Source organism: Rattus norvegicus, chromosome 20, assembly GCF_021556685.1.
Source record: "Rattus norvegicus strain SHRSP/BbbUtx chromosome 20, alternate assembly SHRSP_T2T, whole genome shotgun sequence".
In the NCBI taxonomy this organism is placed as follows: domain Eukaryota; kingdom Metazoa; phylum Chordata; class Mammalia; order Rodentia; family Muridae; genus Rattus; species Rattus norvegicus.
In genome coordinates this window covers 20,220,317-20,245,375 of record NC_141553.1, presented here as the reverse complement: position 1 = coordinate 20,245,375, position 25,059 = coordinate 20,220,317, and the positions used below count along the sequence as shown (strand labels likewise).

At 42.2% G+C, this 25,059-nt stretch overlaps 1 protein-coding gene across 4 annotated transcripts in view; it reads left to right on the top strand.

Annotated features, from left to right (window-relative positions):
- Nucleotides 1-1,107: 1,107 nt before the first annotated feature.
- Nucleotides 1,108-25,059, top strand: part of Rhobtb1 (Rho-related BTB domain containing 1) — a 128,951-nt gene continuing 104,999 nt past the window's right edge. For 2 of the 4 annotated variants that reach the window (XM_087597491.1, XM_087597492.1), the window contains exons 1-2: nt 1,108-1,284; nt 5,107-5,200. The gene's annotated coding sequence lies outside the window, so the exon portion shown is untranslated. Of the gene's footprint in view, nt 1,285-3,924; nt 3,969-5,106; nt 5,201-25,059 lie in introns of all 4 variants that reach the window. The other 2 variants (XM_087597498.1, XM_087597497.1) reach the window with 2 other exon arrangements.

Below are 25,059 nucleotides of genomic sequence, written 5' to 3'. Positions count from 1 at the left end.
AGTTTGTTCAAGATGACAGGATTTGGGGACATGATGATATCACAAGACATCACACTAAGACACTGATTGTATTATGGTCATGTAATGGGTGTGGAGTTTGCCAAGGAGGAGGAGGGGTTAGATATAAACTTCTGAGTCATCTTCCCACTCGAGAGTCAGATGGATCGGGATGGATATGGTTAGAGACAGAGACTATAAAGTGAGTCAACAAGAACCCTGGGACAAAAGTCTTCAGGAAGTCAGACCCACGGTGGCCCTGCACTGGAGGGAGACCCGACGGAGGAGGAAGAAAAGAACAAAACGGAAGGAGCTCTTTCCCATTCTGAGAAGTGGGAGAAGTCAACTTCTTCAAAGACAGAGGATGGGTACACTGGGGTTTGTCAAGTATGGTGACTCACACCCAGTACTTGTGACACAGTACCAAGAGGATTACAAATTCTCGGATAGATCCAGTTTTTAAAAAATAAAAATAAAAATACGGGGAGTAGACCAGGAGGGGAATAAAATCTGGAGTATAAAGTTAATTAATTAATTGTTTTAATTTAAAACAATAAAAAAAATAAATAAATAGAAAGAAATAACTCTGTATATGTAGACACTTTGGGATTATTATTTATTTATTTATTTATTTATCTTTTCTCTTGAGCAAGAGAGGAAAGGATTGATCAGTAGAAAATTATTTTCAAAATACTAATAAGTAATTGCAAAGTAATACATGCCAAAAACTTTATCTGTAATTCATTCTGCCTGGGGTTCTTTTTCTTTTATTCGTGTTCTTACCTGATCGATTTTACATGTGTCTTTAAACTGTACCCAGGAAGAAAGCACAGTATGAGCGTGTGATATGTCGGTGACCACGAGGAAAGGAGAGAAAATGGGTGGCGTGTGGGCACGGGACAGTAACACGGTGCGGGGTCTGAACTGGAGAGAGAGTGTGATCCTTTAGTCCGGGCACCTCGGCCCAGCCCCGCCGGTTTCTGCTATCAGTGACCTATTTGTGCCTAGTGTAAACAAGCGGAGAAGTGTCCACAAAGCACTGTTGACACCGCCCCTGCTGGTTGGCATTGCTGCGTGTGGGCAGGAACCCACAGGCTGGAGAGTGGAAGCACTTGTGCTCAGAGACCTCTTGGAGCGAGCCACAGCCTGTTTCCCTCCCCACCCCTGATGTCACTTGGCCTTTTGATCCCTCCCAGAGAGAATTTGCAGTGAAGGTCACTGTCTCAGCACCTTGACCATGTTAAACTGTTAAACTGAAGCCAGACAATGGGAGGTGAGAAAATGAAGGTGAGCCCTGTGATTATCTCTGTTTGGGATGAGAAGGGAAAGTGGTGGTGGGGTGGGTAGGAGGGAGGGAAGGGAGCCTGAAAGGTCTGCTGCGTTGGTTTGGTCAATGAACAGCGTGCTGTCTTACTCTTGCCAGTCCTTAGGGCCAAGAACCAGGAAGAGATCTTTCAGTTCCTTGTGGGAGTTCTATCATAAGCATCTTGGTCCATAAGATACATTTACAAGATAATCTCGAATGTACTTTGCGATCTGATTTTCCGAGCTGGGCACTTTTCCTCATACGTACGCTTTTAACTTGACTTCTATGTAAAGGTCAAAATCAGTTTGTATTTATAACAGAGGGAAATAAGATAATATCCATCCCCCCCCCCCAAAAAGTATCTTTTATTTTGTTTGGTTGTATTTTTTTTAAATTCTCATTCTTTTTCTCTAACAAACTTGGACAGTCTTACAGTTACTAAACATATGTTCTAAAGCATCCTGACCCATGTCTTCAGTCTGCAATGATGCTTTTAAATATCCTGGAATTGGGGTTGGGGATTTAGCTCAGTGGTAGAGCACTTGCCTAGCAAGCGGAAGGCCCTGGGTTCTGTCCCCAGCTCCGGAAAAAAAAAAAAAAAAAAAAGAAAGAAAGAAAGAAAGAAAGAAAGAAAGAAAGAAAAAAAGAAAAGAAAAGAAAAAAAATCCTGGAATTGCTATATAGTGCCCACCATGCTTAAGGAGACTGTGACCCACATGAAGGTTGGATATGTGAATCCGGAGGGTGTCCCCAGGTGGCATATAAACTTCCTGAGAGCAAAGACTTTGCTGGGTTAGAACCATCCCAAGCAAAACCGGGGACCCTTGAATGTTAAATAGGGAACCAAGCCTTTATCTACAGAGCAGCCATCTCCAGTTTTGACTCATGGGAAGTGAGGAGGTACCAGCCTGGAATAAAGAGTTAAAAAAAAAACAAGTAGAGCGCTTACCTAGGAAGCGCAAGGCCCCGGGTTCGGTCCCCAGCTCCGAAAAAAAGAACCAAAAAAAAAAAAAAAAAAAAAAAAAAAAAAAAAAAAAAAAAAAACAAAAAAAAAAACAAAAACAAAAACAAAAAACAAAAAACCACAGCCTTTTTGAGCTGGAGAGAGTGATAATTCCACTGATTTAGGTGCGGACAGACAAGTAAACTCAGGAGAGGGTGAAGATGAGGATCTGGCCTCAGTAAAGATATCAATGATTCTTGATTTGAATAAAATGGCTGCCAGGTGGATAGCCTCTCTACAGCCCCTGCTGCTGTCGGGAAGGGAAATAGGAAGAAGCCAGATGATGAGAGTTAGGTGAGTTTTCTGATAGACAGGCCGTGGAGGTTCCACAGAAGCCAGGAGAACCCAACATATGGGGTTGGGGAACAGATCTTCCCTGGGCTGTACAGCTGTAGGAACTCTCTCAGAGCACCCCCGATTCATCTTTCCAGTTCAATGCTCTGTTTATTAATGAGCAGTGACTGACCTAGAGTCCCCAACAGACTCTCCTCAGTGCTGAGACAGGGATTTCATAAAGGGAGTAGTCTTTGTGGGGCTGAGGACAGAGTGCAGTTGGTAAGTGTTTGGGCAAAGAATGAATGCTCATGAAAAGCTAGCTGTGTTGCCATGTGCTTGTCACCCAACATTAAAGACGTAGAGACAAGAAAATCCCTAGGGCTCACCTTCTGGCCAGCCAGCCAAGCTTGGTGAGCTCCAGGTCAGAGAGAGACCATGTCTCAAAGAAACAAGATGGATGACCCCTGAGAAACCACAGCCAAAGTCATCCTTTGGCCTCCGTGTCTCTCTCTCTCTCTCTCTCTCTCTCTCTCTCTCTCTCTCTCTCTCTCACACACACACACACACACACACACACACACACACACACACAGTTGAAAGACACGAATGATTTGCTAATTGAATATTTCTAAGTATATTTGTGATGCTGCCAAGCCAGGCGTCAAGTTCATCTTTAGGAATAACACTCTTTTCATAGAAATAATCACCAACTCCATAGAAAAGTGCTATTTTGTGTTTCAATTTCCATATAGCCATTCCTGTGTATAAATAGTCCATTTTATCTCAACGTTTTTGTGCGGTTGCACATGAAAAGTCTCTAGGAATGGATTTCATGCCAGAAGGATGAAATAGTTGCTTTCTCTAGAGTGTGATAAGGTAACATGGTTTCTTCTGAGGATATTAAAAATTTATGGCCTTTTTTTTCCCAAAGTACTAAGAAATTCAAATACAAATTCTTCTTTGACTGGGTTGACCAGTGTGTGTGTGTGTGTGTGTGTGTGTGTGTGTGTGTGTGTGTGTGATGTTGTATGCATGTGTATGAGCACGTGTGTATATATATGCATGTATGTGTGTATAGACTTGAGTGTGTGCATGTGTATGCCTGTGTATGCACGTGTGTACATGTGTGTGAACATGTGTACATTGCATGTGTGCAAATGTATATGTGTCTGCACTTGAGCATGTCTGTGCATACATCTGTGTATACGTGTACATGTGCTTATATGCCTGTATGCACATGTATGTGAGCATGAATGTATGTGTGTGCATGTGTGTCATATACTTGAGTGTGTGCATGCGCATTCTTTTTTATTCTCAATGTTGTTTTCTGATTTTTATTCAGATCTTAATTGATTCAATTTTTGGAAACCACATCAAATCCTTAAGGTAAAATGTGTCAGGATACAAACATACTAAGTACCTTGTTTTTATTGGGTTTTTGGTTTTGGTTTTTGGTTTTTGGTTTGTTTTTTCTTTAAAAAGCTGAGATCAGTTGAGTCTAATAGTTTAATTTATCCTTGTTTATCCCAGCACTACACACACATAAGAGAGAGAGAGAGAGAGAGAGAGAGAGAGAGAGAGAGAGAATGAAAAGTAAAAAGAAATGTCTAACTTGACAATACTCTGAGACAAGTATGTCCAGAAGATTCCATTCTTCCAAATAGATAATGTTATAACCAGAGAAAAGAGAGTGACAACCCAAAGCCACCTGATTGGCTGCAGTTGGCGCTTGCCTTACATGATCATATTTTGTCTGTTTGGCAGGAGGGCCGATGGCCGTAACCAGCTAGACCTGCAAAAGGTACTGTTAGGTATGCGTGTAGTCTGTTTGTGCATCAGCTTACTGTACAGGTGTGACAGGGCCTGCATCTAGCCATCGATGAAAATTAGAAGGTCAGTTTAGTTCAATCTTAGCTGAGTGCAACACCTGTTGTTTTAATAGGATTATCTCTCCACTCCTTACCTCACTGGATCATCAGAACAATCCTACCAAGTAGCTAAGATCATGGGAACAGGGATCATACTCAGTTGGCACAGACTGGCCTAGCATGCACAAAGCCCTGAGTCCCACCCCCAGAACTGTATAAAACCAGGCATGTTACTGATGCTTGCCTGTAGTCCTAGCACTGGGGATATAGATGCATGGGAGCTGATATTCAAGGTCATCCTTAGCTATGTAACAAGTGTTGAGGCAAGCCCAGGTTACATGATTTAAAGAAAAATAATTGAGGGCAGCCCAGACTACATGATTAATAATAGTAGTAATAATAATAATAATAATAATAATAATAATAATAATAAACCCTCGAGGAAGGTTCACTCTGGCATCCTGCTTCCAAAGGTGGACCCTTTCCCTAGGTCCAGCTTTCAGCCCCTTTTGTTCTAATTTTTTGGGAGATTTCCAAATGATATGTCCTAGCTAAGCATTTCTTGTCCTGATGAAGAATAATCACTGCTATATGGAACAAATACTTTTTGGCAACTTCTCTTCACTATGTGTCTCATGCTTCCAACTCCTTCCTAGGTTTTACAACAAAGAGGCATCTAGAAGCATACACTTCACCAGGCTATCTTCAGTAATGAAAATGGAATTGAAGCTTATTTTTCCCGTTTGCATGGTAAGTACTAATTTGTGTGACCAAATTAGCGTTGCACTCCAAAGTGTGTGTGTGTATTTATATATATATATTTTTTTTTAAATGTAGAAATGTTGCTTTGCGTAAAGATGGCACACTGTATGAATAACAACAAGACTCATCTTAAGGGTTTTTGCATTTTCACAAAAAAAAAGGAAATAAGAACACTCCATTTTTAAACATTACATCATGGGTTTTATAAATTGTAGTTGAACATGTTTCCTCTGATCTAGAATTTGAGTCATCTTGACCTACATAGGAGTTGGAATCATGAAAATAACATGAGTCTTCCCTGCATATTTTATATACAAGTAGAGTTTTGTGCACAAAACTGACATGTGGTCCCTGAAACATCATGGCCGCATACAAGAAAGATTTAGAAATGGACAGATTGCTGTTCAGTAGCGCTCCTGTTCTTCCCAGATGTCCCACGTGGAGTATCTACACCCCTCTTGGCCCCAGCACTGGTCTGCTTTCAACTCAGAAATTCATGATCACTCTGCAAGTGGCTAGGCCAAAGGTCAGCGTGAACAGGAGAAATCAGCTTTTGGAGAAAAAGGACAATGTTGATGGATTTTTTTTCTTCTTCTTCCCAGACTGACTCTGCCTTGCCTACCCACAAACTCCTGTGTTAATTTCAGTCCACAATGTGTTTTATTTTTATTTCTATATTTAATGTTCCGATGCATATTTTACAGAAATGCCTTCTGTGTGTAGCTATGAATAGTGTAAGCATTTCAGTTATTCCAGGCTTGGGGAAGAGCACGTACCTGAATGTATGTGAGGGCTGAGTTACAGATAACTCTTAGACAAATGTGGCTTTTATTACCACTAACTACACAGAGTAACTTCAACAAAACATTACAAAGTAGAAGTCCTTAAGGGAACCCTTAATAATAAGCCATGTGACTACTCTGGTATTAGCATATAGATTGGATGTATGGAAGAGCTTGGAAAGGGCCAAGGTTCCCTGAAAAATGGTTTATTCTGTGTCTAAAAATTGTACATAAGGCTGAAATGGCACGTTTAAAGCACCATATCTTATCTGCCCATAAATACAGCACTTGCAAAGCAAAAGTAAACATAAGCTAAGCCTGTGAACAAATTATTGAAAGGTTTTAAGTGTGCTGGGACCATAGTCACTATATGTCACCACGTGTGCATACATAACTTAAAGCGTAGGTAGGCAGTTGTTTGCCCCTACATCTCTGACTAGGGGGAGGGGAACTTGCGCTAATGAGTCAGGATCCTGTTTACACTATTAATCCCCTAAGCAATTGCTCATTTAAAGACATTCCGTTTTTGGGGTTTCCATTCATTAAATCCATTTGCAGCGTATGCAGACTTTCAATTTTCCAGCCATTTTTCATAAGCCAAATTCAAATAGACCCGTGTCATAATGCCTCTCATTAAGGCGCTGGCCTTTGCTTTTAAAAGGCGTCTCAGAACAGCTATGTACATAAAAGTTGCTAACTCAAATGCCCCTGTATTTTAGAAAAGTCAACCTATTAAACGTTACTATGTGAAACGTTCTCTCTGTGATGGAAAGTATACGCATGCTGAACACGTGTCTAATTCCTAATGTTTCAATAAGTTCCATTTATTCTGGGTGTTTCTTTCCCCTGCTTTGACTATGCAATTCTATTTTTAACTGCCACTATGCCTTCAGGATTTTAGGTAAGCTCTCAGGGTACAAAAGAGTTTGATGAATTCTTTGCAAATCTCACACGTGCTTAAAATGTATTTCAATCATCTCCAACCTCCCCTCCCCACAACAGCCCACTCCGCCCCTGCCCCCCGTTCCCAACTTCATGTACTTATTTTTAATTCTGTAGACTCATATGTAGAGGAAAGAGACAGGAGAGAGGTAGGGAGGGATGCAGAGGTTTAGCAAATGGGGACTTTAGATTTAAAATAATAATATTATTATTATTAATAAGGAAGCCCACAACACTAGAATGGATATATTTAGACCCTTACCTCAACCTCAACCTTCTTTAAAAATAAAATAACCCACTGAGTACGACTTGTACTGCCCATATACTCCTGGGCATGGAGCCATCTCCATGGTTGACCTACTTGGGGCCACACCCTTAAAGAAAACTGACTCTCCCTCCCCCTAGAAGCCATGAACTCTCTCAGCCAGAGGTGGGGAAGCCCTTGTGAGCCTTCCCAGCCCCTTGCTGACTGGTTTGATGGTGGGCAGGTAGTCACAGCTGCTGTGAACTCATGGATTGCAGCTATCCTGTTGTAACAGAACCTCAGACTGTAGCACAACTGACGCCATGATGGAAGTCCCATTCGGGCCGTAGAACTCAGTGAGTAGACAGCACCATCTGCCAAAAGGACAACAAAGGCCTAATCCATCAAAGTCCATAATTCTGAAGAAGTCTCTAAATGTACTAACCTTGCCTTTTGGTTTCCACCCCTTGTTAACCAAAATATGTCAACCCAGAACGTGATTTTGTGCTTAAAAGCTCGCCCTGGGAAAGGATCAGTGCCTCACCAAGCATAGTCTCCCAGCTAACACTTTCTATTGTCTTAAACTCATGTCGTAGCCGTCTCCTCTGGTGACTGCCCCACAGCACTAGCATGTCCAGAAGACCTGTCTCTTCTCTGTTCCTCCCTACCCTCCGACTCTTACAACCTTCCCACCCCACCTTCCTTCACGATTCATAAAAGGTGCATTTAGCAGACCAATCTTATCTACCTGGTTTAGAGACATAAAAATGTGGAGCCAAATTCTTCTAATTCTAGTGCTGAAAGGTGAGCTCTAATAGTTGGGGGCATTTTAAAGGGTAGAGTTTCCAGAGAGCTCCTGAATATTTGACTGAGAAATTGAGAGATAGGTCCCATAATCAGTTTACACTACAGAAATGGTTCTGTCCACCCTCACATGGAATCTTGAAAGACATACTTAAGGGACGAGAGTAGAATTGCTTAAGCAGGGGAAATAGCACGTGGGATTGAGGCAGGGTCTGCAAGGTGCCCAGGAGCAGCACTCGGAGTGTGAGAGGCTAGAAATGAACACTAAGAGGAAAACAGCTTTGAATGCCCTGGGAAACAATGCCTAACAAGGCTATCTCTAGGCAGCTATCAGATACCTGTCTAGTTCAGTGTGTGCCTAGGCTTGCTACAAGGTACCTAGATGTAGTCCTCTTTGCGAGGAAGACATACAAAGCAGAATCCGGACGTATTTGGGTTCAAACTCCAACCTAGGAATATATGCAAATCAAAAGGGATATATAAGTCACCCTTATTTTTTTTTTCCTGTTGCTATAAAACTACATCCTGTGAAAAACAGGTTAAGGGAGGGAGGCTTTAATTTGACTGACAGTTCAAGGTACAGCCCATGCTGGTGGTCTACTAAGGAGAGTGGGAGCTTGAAGCGGCTGGCCACAGGGCATCACAAGCAGGAAACAGCTGGGAAGGATACAATCTAGTACTCAGTACGCACTCTCTCTACATTACACAGACCAAGGTTCCTGCTCTGTTCACAACAACTATAGGTCTTCCCCACATCAATTCATGGAATCTAGATAGTCTCCAACAGGCATGCCTACAGGCACCCACACCCCCAGCTCGTTTTAGGTCCTGTCAAGTTGACAATTAACGCTAGCCATCCCGCAACCCAAATGGGAAAATAAAGAAGAGAGAGGTGGAAAGAAATGGTACCCTAAAATGAAGACAAGTGTTACAGTAGCTTCACTCTGGTTGGTCCTGAAGGACAGGCATCAATAGTTACCCTCTTAACACAGGATTACACTGAAGGTCTGAAAAAGGAAAGAAAGTTGAATATCCTGGAAAACTCATGCGTTATAAAGGAAAATAGGTTTTGTTCAATTAACTTCCCTTCTTTTAAGCAATATCCTATGTGAAACTTAATAGCAATGGTTTCCTAAAAAGATACAAGTTCCTCTCTTGCTGGAATCACCCGAAAGAAGCATTTTCTCTCACTTAGAGAGAGCACTTGTGTTACCATTTGTATAAATTTTTAATACTGAATAAAATATTAGTGTTTAGCTTAATATTGATTCTAAGCATAATATCCCTCCATAATGGCACACTAATTGGTTAGAATTAAATCAGACAGATTCAAGAACCCTGAGACTGTACCCAGTAACACTTGTAATTTTTTTTCATTAGTTTCCAGAATTCCAATTAAAATGGAATTAATCTGCTGAATAAAAGATCACGGGACAGTACAAGCTCAGTGTGGTGTGTCTGTGTCATGTAAGGCCACTTCTTGCCACTCCTCCATCTTCACTTTAGAGTACAGGAGGAGGAGGGGAGAGGGGAAGGGGAAAGGAGCAATGAAATTAATATGTGAATTTCATGCACAGAGTAAGAAACCCTGAAAACAGAGGAAGTCAAATACATCAAGCAATCCATACGCATCGAGATGGAACCCCTGCGCAGAGGCAGAATACATACATGGAAGGAGTTTCCTGGATTAAGGTGGCCTATTGAATTGGGGTTATCTACAAGCAGTGAGGCAGTGTGCATGCACTGAGGTGGTCTACTGTATTGAGGCAGTCTATATGCACAAATGCAATATGCATGCATTAAGGAGATCTAATGTGTTGAAGCAACCCTCATGCACTGTGGTGGTCTGCATTGAAATCATCCCCGGGCCTTAAGTTGGTCTACGGTCATTGAGTTCTCTAGCTTACCATCACGCTATCTTAGACATCTTCCTTAGACTTCCCAGAGCCACAGTGATCCCTTCAGTGATGTTAGGCCACTAGCAGTACTTCCCAAAGACCTTGAGGAAGCAAACCAGTTCTCAGTGAGTGGGTGTCTTTGGTCCCAAGTAATAATTCATAAGGACTAGAATTTGGGCTGTGACTATATATACAACTGGTAGCTAGTGAGTGCAAGCCTCGGGTGCTGCTAATATCCTTAGACAGTCTTAGCTGGGGTTTTACTGCTGTGAGCAGACACCATGACTCTTATAAGGACAACATTTCATTGGGGCTGGCTAACAGGTTCAAATGTTCAGTCCATTGTCATCAAGGCACGAGTATGGCAGTATCCAGGCAGGCATGGTGCAGGAAGAGCTGAGAGTTCTACATCTTCATCTGAAGGCTGCTAGGTGAAGAGTGGCTTCCAGGCAGCTTGGACAAGGGTCTTAAAGCCCATGCCCACAGAGACACATTTCCTCCAACAAGGCCACACCTCCAAATAGTGCCAGTTCCTGGGCCAAGCATATACAAATCATGACAGACCTGCAGGACAGGTCCCCACAATGAATTCTCCTCAGCACAAGAGGTCAAGAAAACAAGGCTGAGAAAGGCTTAATTAAAGGCATGGATGGAATGAGCATGGTGCCTGACATGATTACTCCTCATAAAAAATACCGGGCCAGGCTGATGCTCTTGTTACTATGATGGAGTTGAGAAGGAAGAGAATCATACACGTGGTGTTAGCCCTGAACACTGCAAACGAGGTAGTCAGCCCTCTCAGGGACATTGTGTTAACCAGCCAAGCATCTGCTTGGGGTGACCTGTTTTTAGATGCTGACCTACTTAATGCTTAACCATTCTAGAAGGTCTAAGGATAGGTAGTATCAAAGTTCACCATCTGTCATGTGATGTCTGTGTACTCAGAAGTCAGGAAGAAATAAGACAGAGCACTCCTTCGTGGTACATTTTAACTTCTGCTACTACTTGGTGGTCAGGCCTTTGTTTTAGGAAACAGACTTGGGTCTGGACAAATGAAGTTCAGAAGTTACTTTCTGCCTATGTAAGATCTCATTAGCTAGTTACATGAGACATGGCTGTGACAATCTCAAAACGAGTTGAATAAAACACACACACACACACACACACACACACACACACACACATGATTGACTTAAACTAAGCTATTTTAAGTAGAGAAGATTCTTAACATAGGAATTTATTTTAAGTAGAGAAGATTCTTAACATAAGAATTCAGGGTCAAAATACCTGAGAGTTTCCATTTCAAGGTTGGGACCATGTAAGCTCTAGGACTCTGAATAATTTACATAACTTTTCTGAGCTGTTTTCTTGCCTATTTAACAAGAATATCATTACCTCACAGGAGTGTTGGGAAAATTAAATGAGACATAAAGCATTTGGCAGATGGTAAGCAGTTAATAAAAGATAATGGTCTTTGATTCCATTTTTTTTTCTTTGACTCGAAACTAATTCTGGGTGTCTCGAATTAATATGGTGGCTGTGATGACCTTCAGTTGTCATTGTAAAGCACTTTCTGTGATGTTTAGAGAGACTTCTTTATGAAAATAAGCTCAAACAACATCCCTTCTACTCAGTATTTAGTCCCAGCACTTGGGAGACAAAGGCAGGCTGATCTCCATGAGTTCAAGACCAGCAGGGTCTACATAGTGAGTTCCAGGACAGCCAGAGCTACATAGTGAGACCCTGTCTTGAAAACAAACAAAAATCTTTGACTCATTTCATTTAGGTTAACTTCAAAAGGAAATGCCAGTCACACCAGCACACATCCAAATGCTATAACTTCAGGGGCTAAGAAGGAGAAGTTTGAAATCAGTCTAGGAATTTAGGGAGACATTGCCTGTCTCTAATTTTTTTTAAAGGGAGGAGATGAGAAGAGGAGGAAGAAAACAGATATTAAACATCTAATTTCCCAGTGAGAATTTTTCTAAGAAAATAAAGGTGAATTTCTAAAATGAAAGAAAAATAGTGTGCCTCTCTTTATGGCATATCTAATAAAGCTAATAATCCCCTTCTTAATTAGCCAAGTAATTATAACTCAACAGAAAATTTCCCAGATGAACATAGTAACCTACTTCAGAGAGGGAAGTGGCCACTCTTACCTAGAATGACACTTTCTCAGCCCCAATTTAACCTGAAAATCCTCAGGAGAGGTAAGGCGCAAACTATGCATAATCTAATCGGTCCAAGGACCCGGTATGGGCTAAATTCATTTGTCACTCATGCATTCAATTCCTCATTCCCTTTTTTCCTTGGAGGATAGTCACTCCTTTCGTGTTCCTGATGCCAAAGGGCTTTAAGTTTGAAAATAAAGACAAGTCTAAGCCAAACTCTGTCTCTCTTCACCTGGAAACAAGGTTCCTTCTTGTGTCCTGCATTTCCAGCTCCCCCCCACACACACACAAAAAAACAAAGGCACTCATTTCTACCACATCTTACACAAGATTTAGGAAAGGAATTTATCTACTCTGGCAATAGGTACTTGAAATCCCCAAGCATGAATGCTGTTTTTATTTCTATTTCTTTGGGATCTTGTTTCTTTTTCTTTTAAGGCAGTCTCTTGTAGCCTAGGCTGCCCTCAAAATCATTGTGTAGTTGCAATTTTCCTTCCTCTACCTTCCCATTGTGCCACCACACACAGTTTTGTGCAGCGCTGATAACTGAACCCAAGGCTTACAGAACACTACACAACCATTCTCCCAACAGAGCCACCTCTCCAGCCCAAGAGAATTTTGTTTGGTTGGTTGGTTGGTTGATTTGGTTTGGTTTTTTGTTTTGCTTTGTTTTTGCTTTTAGAGCACATGTTTTATCTTTCATTAAAGATGTGCTCAGCCTTAATAGTTGGCACTGTGGCAAGGCTTTTAAGTTAAGTTACTGGATCCTCACAGGGTGGCAAGCTCTACGCCCTCTTTTTCATTGCAATATTTGGATGCATTTGCACCGCATTTTCTTTCTTTCTTTCTTTCTTTCTTTCTTTCTTTTTTTTTTTTTTTTTTTTGCATTGCATTGCATTGCAAACTCTTATTTGTCATCCACGTCTGGATCAGATCTATTCAATGTGGGCAAACATAGTTATTGGTGTTGATCCATTTAAGGAAATGTGTTTGTCCCCCCATCTTTCTCATGCCAATAACGGGTGCTTATCATCTTGCTCTTTACTCTAGATCTTCCCACAGTGTTGAGTCGTTCAGAGTCAAGGGCTCTGGCCTCACAGACCTCTCTTCCTTCTCTCTCCTCCCCAATTCCAGTCCAATCCAGACACTCAGGGTCCTTTGACTTCCACTTGCCTCCAGACCTTTCCACACTCATTGACTCTTCTACAGTATGACTTGATCTCACAGCCTTGTCACTTGCTGTCCTCAGCTTCTAGTGTCTGTTCAAACATTGTCTTCCCAATACGACCTTTGTTGTCTGCTTCCCTCACACCCACCTCCTCTCCCATGGCCTATGTCTCCCTCAGATAAATTTTATACTTAACTCCCTTTTCCTTGAAGACAGTGTTCGCTGTTGGGTTCACCTGCTGGTTTCCCAAGCCTCTGCACTCATGAACAGTTATTCGTTACATTGGCCTATACCCCTATGAACCCCTTTTCTCTACCCTCAAAGCTTTATTTTGCCTTCTATTCATTTTTTGGTCCCGGTATTCTACCTTTATCAGAGTTCCCTTATGCTAAGACCCAAGTTGCCTAAGTAACTCTAAGCAGAAAGAGTCATGTAAGAGGTGGTACAAAACCTGGTCTCAAACTGTACTGCAGAGCCATAGTGACAGGCAGTAGGGCGCTATCGTGAAAACAGACACGTTATCGGTCCACCGGGAAAATTTTGCTCCCTGTTAGATTTAGGAAATAGATGGCATTTCATTCTGCCTGCTTTTGCCCCTACTGAGTTTAACAGGACACGTCTGCATTGCAGCCATTCCCCTCTCCCTAGTATTTTTGCTATCAGACAAGAATATGGTTAGCACCTAAATGGTAACTCATCTAGTACAAACTAGGTTCCCGATGAGAACATTCTTGGGTGAATCAAGATAGGAGCGGAGGATTGGAAACTCAAGCTTACTGATAGCTAATGAAAAAAAAAAACCATGAAGATAAGTTTCCTTTGAAGCTGAGAACATTTTCCCCCACACATAAAACAAATATTGGGCACTTAATCCTGATCCAAGAAAAAAAATCTAAATCTACCTTCTCACAACTGGAAATACAGTTCATGACCAAGGATCGTTCACTGTTTGTTCTTAATGATGTCATGTGATACACTGGGAAGATTAGCAGCGTCTGAGACATCTCTGGCTAGCCGTGTCTCATGCCTTGATAGAAGAGGGAGGATCTCTGTATCTATGTCCTCCTCCATGTTCTATCATTCCGTGTTCTACCATTTGGCAAAGGGACCTTGAAAATGTTAAGTATGTGCTGGGTGGATCCCAGGATTGCTAAATAATAAGCCTCCGTTCAGAAGAGAAGTCTTCAGGTCTGTGCTGCTCAGGTCTCCCTTGTGCCCTCGAGTGGTGTTTCTAGGCGGAAGGGAAAAGGTGTGTGGATTTATCTCGAAAACCTGAAGCATTTTGAGTTCCAAAGCTATAGGACCTGGATTCACCTCCACCCCCAACCCATCCCACCCCACCCTACCCCAACCGAACACCACCATTCACTATCCCCCCACCCCCGCCCCCGTTGCTGACCCTGCCTGGAGGGTTTGCACTGAGGGTCTGTTTAATGTCAATATGCAGAGAGCACCAGAGACCAGCACCTTCAATTTTCATATCAGCTCCACCTCCATCTGCAACATACAATAGAGCAAAACCCAGACTGTGACAATGTATCTTCTACCTAATTAAAGGAGACCTGGACGCCTAGTCTCTTCGCAACACTGTGCCCGCATTAGTGAGAGATCTTACGCCCTTTGAAAAAAAGCCGCTTGGAAATGTCCATAGGGATATGAACAGCTAAGAACTTCGTCTCAAAAAACGGAGGAGCGAGCCAGGAAAATGTTTTAACCTAGCCAATAGCTCCGGCGAAGCTCTGAAGGATTCTGAGGACACCATTAAAAATCAAATAAAAAGCCCCGACTTGGATTTGTGCATGCTTCAATAGGCAAAAAAGTTATATTTAATGCAGAGGGTGTTGAATCTGAATTAGTACAAATATTATTAATTTAATGTTCATACTGCATTTTATGGTTTATAAACTGGTTTGCCATAATTTTATACATTTCCCTCACAGTGGCACTATAAAATATATCAGCGTTTTGTTTTTTCCGCTTGATGGATGAGGCGAGCCTTAATAAGTGATTCATTTCTTTCCTGTGCATATTGGTTAACTGGTAAATGATTAATTTATGCCTACATGAACTTCATCACTCAGAGTATTTATTTAAGTGTGAGTTGGTATTTATTTTGCCTGCAAAGCATTACAGTATCCAATTATATATGCATGTTTTAAAGGCAGTAAAGCAGCCACCAAAGGCTAATGCAACATTAAGTCAGATTCTAAATCCATAGTAAATTCCAAGTTAAGGTATTTAAATCAGCCACCCCCCTTCCTCCCTGCTCATGCGGGTGACAAATGGCTCCTCTGGAAAATGGCAAAGGGGCACCTGGGCAGTCACCAAGGAAAGAGGAATTGAGATCTTTCAGAGTTCAGAATATTAACTAAAGAAAGACCCCAAACACTGACCCATTGCTTTCAATGAAGACAGAAAAATAATGAAGTTCGTTCTCGTACATCTATCTGCCTGTGGAACTGTTTTGTGACCGCCTATGAGCTCTTGATCTGTCTCCCTTCTGTCTTTCCTTAGTGGTTTTTGTCAGCTGTGTGGCTGTTTCTTTCCCTATCCTCGTGCTGAAATCCTCCAGACAAAAGCATCTTAAGGAGGAAGGGCTTGTTTGGGCTCACAGTTCAAAATCCCACCACGCTGGGCAGTCAGGTCTGCCTGGTGCGTGAAGCGGCCAGTCACACTTCATCCACCATCAGGAAGGAGAGTGGGATGATGAATGCGTGCTGCTCCTGCCTTCTCAGTTCACGCTCTCTGTGCTAGGCAAGGAATGGTGCCATCCCTGACGGGGGTCTTCCCATAATAACACAGGGATCACCCACAGGCATCCCAGAGGATGATTCTAGAATGATCACTGGATTCTAGAGTCTAGATTCTTTTGCGCTGACGGTTAATGACGTCACAGCCTGCTCGTGTAGAGAAGCCCGGGTAAAATGGCATTCGAGGACGTGCTGGCGTCCTCTTTAAAAGACCTACAAGTTCTTTTGTTTCATCCTCAGCATCATCCAGGGCTGTGAGTTAAAATCTTTCCCAGTGTAGAAGGTGCCTAGACTCTTAGATTCCCAAAATGCTTCCTCCCTCAGCTCTGATTCAGCTGCGGGTACCGCATCCCGCATCCCGCATCCCGCATCCCGCATCCCGCATCCCGCATCCCGCATCCCGCATCCCGCATCCCGCATCCCGCATCCCGCATCCCGCATCCCGCATCCCGCATCCCGCATCCCGCATCCCGCATCCCGCTGCTTTTGATGCCCCCTATCCAGACGTTTCCACCATGATGTTCCTATCACGATTCCCTCTCTATCATGATGCTCTGGAAATGATGTCACTACCATGATGGCCCCTACCATGTTGCCCCTACCTGGATACCTCTGTCATGACTTTTCCATCCTGCTCCAACTTCAGTCCAACAATTTAGAATGGAGAAACAGCAGAAAATTAATTTTATTGAGTCAACTAGAAGTATGCTGTCTTTAAGTGATGGTGTAATTCTCCTTAATCTCTAGACCTCGGGACTCTTTGAGACAATAAAACTAAGACTTTTTTTTTTTAAATCATTGCAAAGACTCCCTGTCCTGATGTCACCTGCAAAAAAAAAAAAAATTCTCAAAATGTCTAAATATTGACAGGCTGCGACTTGTCAAAGGAAGCTGATGGGAAACACATTGTGTGGGCAGAATGCTTCAACTCTTCCAAGACACAGGAATTCTCTCTCGAGTTTAAAAATGTACTTTTGGAATCATTAAGTACTTCAAATCCAGGAAGTGTTCTGAGGCAATTTTAATGAAAATAGTTTTCCTTTTTGAAAACGTCTCTGTACATATGGAAATATGAAATCCACCGTCTCGCGTGCGCCAACGGGATGGCCTGTTACCACATGTTTAAGCTTTGCTATGGAGACTTTCAATCACAGCGTAGACAAAAGTTTTAATGAATTTTTAAACAAGAGACATTAATAGAAAGAAATGTCACTGAAAGCTTCTCTGTGGGCTTTTGCTTAAGGATTAAATATAGCAACAAGAGAGGCCCAGAGCCCAGCTACCTAACTCAGAATTAGCCAACCCGGTTCCCTGAATTATTTTTGTATAATAATGACTACACACATACAACTATATGTATGGAAAGAGAAAATATAGATACTCCAGCCATCTTACTCGCTGTCATAAAAGCAGAAAAAGATGGTGCGTGCAATAAAAATAAATGTTCCAAATATAAAAGTATAGAAATCCCATGTTTTCGAAAGGCCTTTCATCTGGTTTAGATGGCTGATGAGACACTCCTGGCTGTCCGGATACTACCCACGATCTCCCAGCATTCCTTGTGAACCACAAGCCGAGAATTGTTGACAGTTCTTGCTATCCTCCTGTAAGTTGATTTGACATGTATTACAGCTTCCAAATTGGACATGTTATTTTCCCCTTGGGAAGTCCGTGTCCTTACCTAGCCTTACAAGCGTTGTGAGTTTATACCTGCTTTCTAGTACACAGTGAGCAGAGAGGGTGGAGAACCAGAGGAGATTTTTTTTCTGTGTGTTTCTTTTCCATCATCCTGTCTAACATGAGACACAAGTGGACGTTGTCCCTCTTTCTCAGGCGCTGTGCCTGGTCCCCAGGTTCTCCGTTTTGTAGTACAAGAACCTGTCAATTATGGCCTTTTCTGGTTAAGTGCCTTCTCTGGATATAATTCAGCTAGGCTTTGTCAAAAGGAAATATTTCAAAAACTTTCTTCTAATTTATCTATTTTTAAGTTTCCATAAAAGTATGTGCTATATTTGGATCACGTTGGCTCTCGTCTTTTTCCTTATCTTATCGGGCCTCTTTGTTTCCTAGCTACCTTTGTCTCTAGATCCTGTGAAATATGCACACGGGATTTTAAGTGTCTATGTAAATTCTGAGAACCGCCAATGAGAGAATACTGTGACTCGTGTCTTTCTGAAACCCACTCAACTCACCGAATATTCTTATGCAGAAGTGGTGAAAACTAATGGCAGTCCCAAGTGAAAAACCCGTACTCTCTTTGAGGGCGAGCTAAGATCCAATCGAGTTACCATGATTTATGGGATGCGCACACGGAGAATGTACTGACCCTCATTTGGTGGCCAGGTATCGAGTGGACAGGTATCAGGCACAACCAATCCTGGAATTTCCCTTTGAGTTTAACATGTCCGTGTTTATCAAGGTGTAACTTAAAAATTCTCGAGACTGTTCCTACACATCCGAAGTTGCTTTATTCCTTAGCAGAAGGCAGAGATTCAAAAGGGATAGGTAAGGATTGTATCCTAATGTAGAGAGAAGACCAAGAGAGGGCAATGTCCGGTGATGAGGAAGGATGGAGAATAGGCAAAAAAGACACCGTGGGATGTGAAAGAGTTAGAGAGTCCAGGCCAGGGAGGGCTGCTCGGGTGTGTGGGAGGGGCAGGGAAAGGGGAGGAGTCAGGAGTATTAGAGCTTCTAGAGACGAAGAAGCACAGAACACAATCGGTTCAAACATGTTGTAATTATACCTAATATGTTCTATGCTGATTTGAAAAATAAGAATATTTTAGGAAATCTATTGTATCTTTATGGCTGTTAAAAGAATAAAACTCCAACCTAATACAGGAGTTTTACTAATCCTTCCCTGTGGGGAAGGGCGGGCAGAGAAATGGAAGGAGGGAGGGGAGAGAGAGGAGGGAGGGAGAAAGAGAAATCTTTTAACCTCTCATGCCTCTAAACACTGGCTCTCTCTGATAGGTTATTTCTCCGTCAGTGAAATGAGCCAGTTCAAGACAGATTAGATTATATTAAAGGCAGGTTTATTGGGAAGCTGCTCTCTGGGGAGTTCATTGGTCCAAGGATTGAGGCCAGGGGTGTCGTCATGGGGAGAGAGGGGGAAGGGTAAGAAAAAGAAAGAAAGGGGTTCATGCAGAGAGAGACATAATGACAAGAGAACGGAGGGAAGAAGGGAGGAAGATATGAAGGGAGGGGAAGAGAAGGGGAGCGGGGAGGAGAGAGAGGGAGAGAGCAAAATGTCTGTTATAAGAGAGGAGCCTCTGCGGGAAGGGCAGCCCAGCCCCAGGGCTGGAAAGTTCAAGGTTGGGGGCGGGACATGCCAGACAGGGACTGAGGGATGCTGGGAGAACCTGGAGGCCTGGTAGGCTTTGATACGTAAAATATGCACCTCAGTCCCTTGTCCAGGGGTTGAAACCAGTTTCCACTTTCCGTCTTATCCTAGGGCTCTGAACTCAGACTCACTGGTAACCAACACACTGATTATAGTTCTCCTTCTCACTTGATTACAACCCTTGCTGAGTGGGAAAACACAGCCACAGTCAATGTAACTCATTAGCTTGGTACAGCTTCACTGCAAGCAACGTGCTGGCCTTACACTGTGGAGATAAATGTGTCGTTACCAGCAAGATCATTTTCAGATGACACACCTCTTAGACCCCGTCAGACGGAGAAGGAAGTCCTGTTTCTGGAGCAGGAGACCAGAGAGACGCGTCTCATTATTTTTTGCTTGTAAAATTTAATCGTCCCCATCCAAGTTATCACCACACCTTCCACCCAACAGAAAAGAGAAGGACGTTTGTAAATAATTCCCAACCAGTCCAGTACTGTCCTTCCAGAAACAGGGTCACCCAACCACTGACAAGGCAAGTTTAACTCCTCAGGCCTTGTCAACTAAACTTAATCTTTACTTAGAATCTACTCTAAGCAACACAGTCCGTACCCAGAAGAACTAAATTGGGAAGGAATACTTTGTCTAATAGAGAGTAAATCTCTCTCCTAGGGACTGCTAATAGTAATAATAATAATAATAATAATGATAATAATAATTCAACTCTCACGCCCAGAAGAATTAGTGTTCTATGAATGACCCTATATTTTCTTTAGACATATAGAGAAACTCTATCTATATCCATATCCATATCCATATCCATATCTAGGAACTGATTACATTGTTCAGTTAGTTGAATGTTTGCATATCATGTGTGAAGACTTGGGTTTGATGGTCAGCACCATATAAACTGGATGATTTTGGCTCTTGCCTTTAATCCTAACACTTGGGATGCAGAAACAAGAGGACATCTGGGGACCGTGAACTGTAAGCTAGTAAGCATGTCTTCAAAGTGTGGAGGGCCCCTGGGATGAAGATGTATCGGGTAAAGCTTTAACCTCTGAGGAGTTGAGGCAAAACAGTTTAGCAGAAGGTTCAAGGATGATCTTATTAAATCAAACAAAAGTGGCCAGACATTCAAGGTCTCAGCCTGGCCTACATGAGACCTTATATAATAAATAAGTAAGTAGATAGATAGATAGATAGATAGATAGATAGATAGATAGATAGATAGATAGATAGATAATACATACATACACAGATAGATACATACATACATACATACAAACATAGATTGATAGATAGATAGGCAACCATATAAACCACTGAATAGTCCTTATTTTGGAAATGAAGGAGGAACCATGGTTATTTTACCAGTTTGTCCTTATCTTCTGTATCGACTCTCAGCTCCTTACGTGTATAATTAATTATGAGCCCAAGTTCTGTTGTTACCTTTGTTAATTGAATGATCGTTCTACTGGCTTCTGGGTTTATGTGCATTGCCAGTAACTAATTCGGCAGAGGATTTAGGCCTGCCTAATTGGAACTGATGACAGGGAACTGAGGGCACCCGGATGGGAGGCTCCAGGAGCACCTCGGTGAAGCATTGTGGGTTCTGGTTGTGCACACAAGACACTGGGGGTGTTGGATTTCGTGTCATGACTGAAGAGCATTCTGGACACGGCATCTCCATTTCAAGAACAGGTATTAAATGGACTGTGTTTGGCCACTTGTTTGATTTAATAAGATCATCCTTGAACCTTCTGGTAAATTGTTTTACCTAAACTAGTCCAAAAGTTAAAGAAAATATACTCAGAGGTTAAAGCTTTACCCGATACATCCTTACCACAGGGGCCCTCCTTGCTTTGAACACATGCTTACTAACTTCCACCTCCCGGTCCCCAAATGTCCCATGGCTGTTTCTCTACAAGTCACACAACACTAACTTATCCTGCTTCTCATCCTTATTGTGCTTGGCTTAAACCCTGAGCTTGCCAGGTCCTCCTGGGCTCCGGGTTTCTCATCATGGAACTTCTCTGTGTTGTCCAGGTCTCTGGCACCAGATTTTTGACTCTCTTTCACTGGAGCATAAAGCCCAAAATGGTGAGGCGTGGGCTTCCAGCTCAGCAGCAGACTGCTTTCTTCAGATACACAAAGGCCCAGGATTGGGCCCTGATGGGGCCTAATTAATAATTTAATCGCCAAACAACATTTCTAATATCCCTGCAGGAATAAAGCACTCATTCAAAACAAAAGCAAAAGGCTACCTTGAAGAAGCCTCCATACAGAAGTGAGGGGGAGGGATGTTTTTCTCTCTTGGGCATTATTCTGGAGAGAGACCGGAAGATGAACTAAATGACCTCATGGTGATCTGGAAGCTCTGAGACTTTGGGAGCATTCCGCTCCTGGTGGCTCATTCTCATGAAATTCTAACATCTAATCTGCTCTAAGCTATGAGCGTGTTTGACAGATGAAAACATCTCCACGGAGGAGGATTCCACTTGTTTGCTCAGCGATGATTTCCTTCCCTTACATTTACATTAAAGAAAGCCACTCTAACATCCATGGGAAGCCACTGAAAAAAATTATCAGTCGTACGGTGTAATGATCCACAATCTGTCCCCCACTCCCGCCTTCGTCACTAGTTTAGAAATATTTACTCCTGTAGGCACGGTTAAAGAATCCATGAGCTACGTTAAAAACAATCAAACAAACAACCATCCTACAAGGATGCTTGTTCTCTACACTCTAATTGTTTCTATTTAAACCTGATCTTTGCTAACATCAGCACCACTCCTACTTCCAAATGAGGCTACCTTCTGAGCAGGTTGTCATCGAGCAGGCAGACATACACACACACACATGCACACACTTGCATCCACACTCACACATACTCATATGCACATACTTACACACATACACACACACATACACACAGTCACATACACATACGCAGTCACACACACATTCACACACTCAAACACATGTACACACTCACATACATATACTTGCACATACTCACACAGATGCACATTTATACACTCAAACAGACTCACACACACTCACACACATAGGCACACACACTTGCACACATATGCACTTGCACATACTTGTACACACTCATACATATACACTCACATGCACGGACTTGCACACACACTCACACATTGACATATATACATACTCATACACACATGCACCTACTTGCACACATACTAACACATATACACACAGTCACACACACATACACACAGTCACATACACATGCACACACACATTCACACACACATGCACACACTCACACACATATGCACACACACATATTCACACACACACATGCACACACTCACATACACATACTTGCACACACTCACACATATTTGCACACACACACACATATACATATATACACTCAAACACACACACACACACACACACACACACACACACACACACACACACGGAGCTCACCCTGGCCATTCCATGTATTAAAACTATTGAATCGTCGTAACAATGCTTTGAAGGGTTACCAAAATAAAAATAGTGGATCATGCATATATTCTGGGACCTTTGCTTTCTGATAATGACTTTGACTATTCACCAACATTTTCCAAGCATTGTTGAGTATTCAGTTTGTGATTTTGTGTCATCTAGTTCAACTGTAGTTTGGATGCCAGGGAACGAACTCAGTAAGCCATGACATTAATCTCGAGTCGTAGGAGCCCCATTTGCATTGTGAGACGCACACAAATATGAAGCAAGCAGGAAAAAAATGCTTTGCCAGCTCCTTCCTCGGCTCGGCATTGTTGAGGACTATTTGGCGTTTCCATTATATGGTGACATTCTTTCATTCATACTGGAAGGACAGAAATAATTCTACTAGGTCAGAAATGACTGGGCTGGAGAGATGGCTCAGTGGTTAAGAGCACCGACTGCTCTTCCAGAGGTCCTGAGTTCAAATCCCAGCGACCACATGGTGGTTCACAACCATCTGTAATGAGATCTGATACCTTCTTCTGGTGTGTCTGAAGACAGTGACAGTGTACTTATACATAATAATAAATAAAAAAAATCTTTAGAAATGACTCTGACTTTGCCTAGTGAATTATTTTTAACAACAGCAAAAAAAAAAATTGGTTCCATAGGTAAATACGTATCCTTGAGTTTACTGCAGTTACTGAAAATGATAAAATAGTAAATTACTGTTCTGAACATATCTGAAATGAAATTGTCGACAGACACCCAATGCTAAATAGAGAAAATATACAGTAATAGCCATGCCTCTCTCTTAAATAGACTCAGGACAACTAGACAGAAGAGTGAGTTTACACATGTAGAAGGTAGGATCTGTTTGTTCTGAATATGAATAGCTGCCCACCATTCACATCACGTAAGCCATGTGTGCTCAGAACTAGGAGCGGAGGGTGGAGAGGGTTGGGTTGTTAAAAGCATATACTGGGGGCTGGAGAGATGGCTCAGTGGTTAGGAGCACTGACTGCTCTTCCAGAGGTCCTGAGTTCAAATCCCAGGAACCACATGGTGGCTCACAGCCATCTGTAACGGGATCCGATGCCCTCTTCTGGGGTGTCTGAAGACAGCTACAGTGCACTCACATACATAAAATAAATCTTAAAAATAAATAAAATAATACATTAAAAAAAAGAGCATATACTGCTGCTCTTGCAGAAGACCCCAGTTCAGTTCCCAGCATCCCTGTTGGGTGGTTCTCAACTTAAAATTCCAGAGGATCTGGATCTGAAACCTCTGGCTTCCATAGGCCCCTACACACACACACACACACACACACACACACACACACACACACACACACACACGACATAATGTAAAAATGAATTAAATCTAAAAGAAATACTAAACAGAAACGAGAAGTCATTTCCAATACAGCGAGCACAGTTCTCGCCACCCACTGTGGGCAGGGGCATGTACACAAAGCCCTCAAATCAATATTAACTAATACAGATGTGATGGTTTGCATGTGCTTGGTACCAGAGACTGGGGTATTGCTGTGCTAGACCTGACTATGATTTTGTTTGGAATAATGTGCATTTTGGGAATTTGGATTTGGAAAGCTGTGGAATGCTTTCAATGGGGCTTAATGGGCTATCTTAGTAGGAATAGATCTTTTCCCAATCTGTTAGTCGCCGTTTTGTCCTAATAACAGTGTCTTTTGCTTTACAAAAGCTTCGCAGTTTTATGAGGTCCCATTTGTCGATTCTTGATCTTAGAGCATAAGCCATTGGTGTTTTGTTCAGGAAATTTTCTCCAGTGCCCATGTGTTTGAGACTCTTCCCCACCTTTTCTTCTATTAGTTTGAGTGTATTTGGTTTGATGTGGAGGTCCTTGATCCACTTGGACTTACGCTTTGTACAGGGTGATAAGCATGGATCAATCTGCATTCTTCTACATGTTGACCTCCAGTTGAACCAGCACCATTTGTTGAAAATGCCATCTTTCTTCCACTGGATGGTTTTAGCTCCTTTGTCAAAGATCAAGTGACTATAGGTGTGTGGGTTCATTTCTGGGTCTTCAATTCTGTTCCACTGATCTACCTGCCTGTCTCTGTACCAATACCATACAGTACATTACATTACATATACAGTACAGTACAGTACAATACAATACATTATCACTATTGCTCTGTAGTACTGCTTGAAGTCAGGGATGGTGATTCCCCCAGAAGACTATACATGGACTGACCCAGGGCTCCAACTGCATATGTAGCAGAGA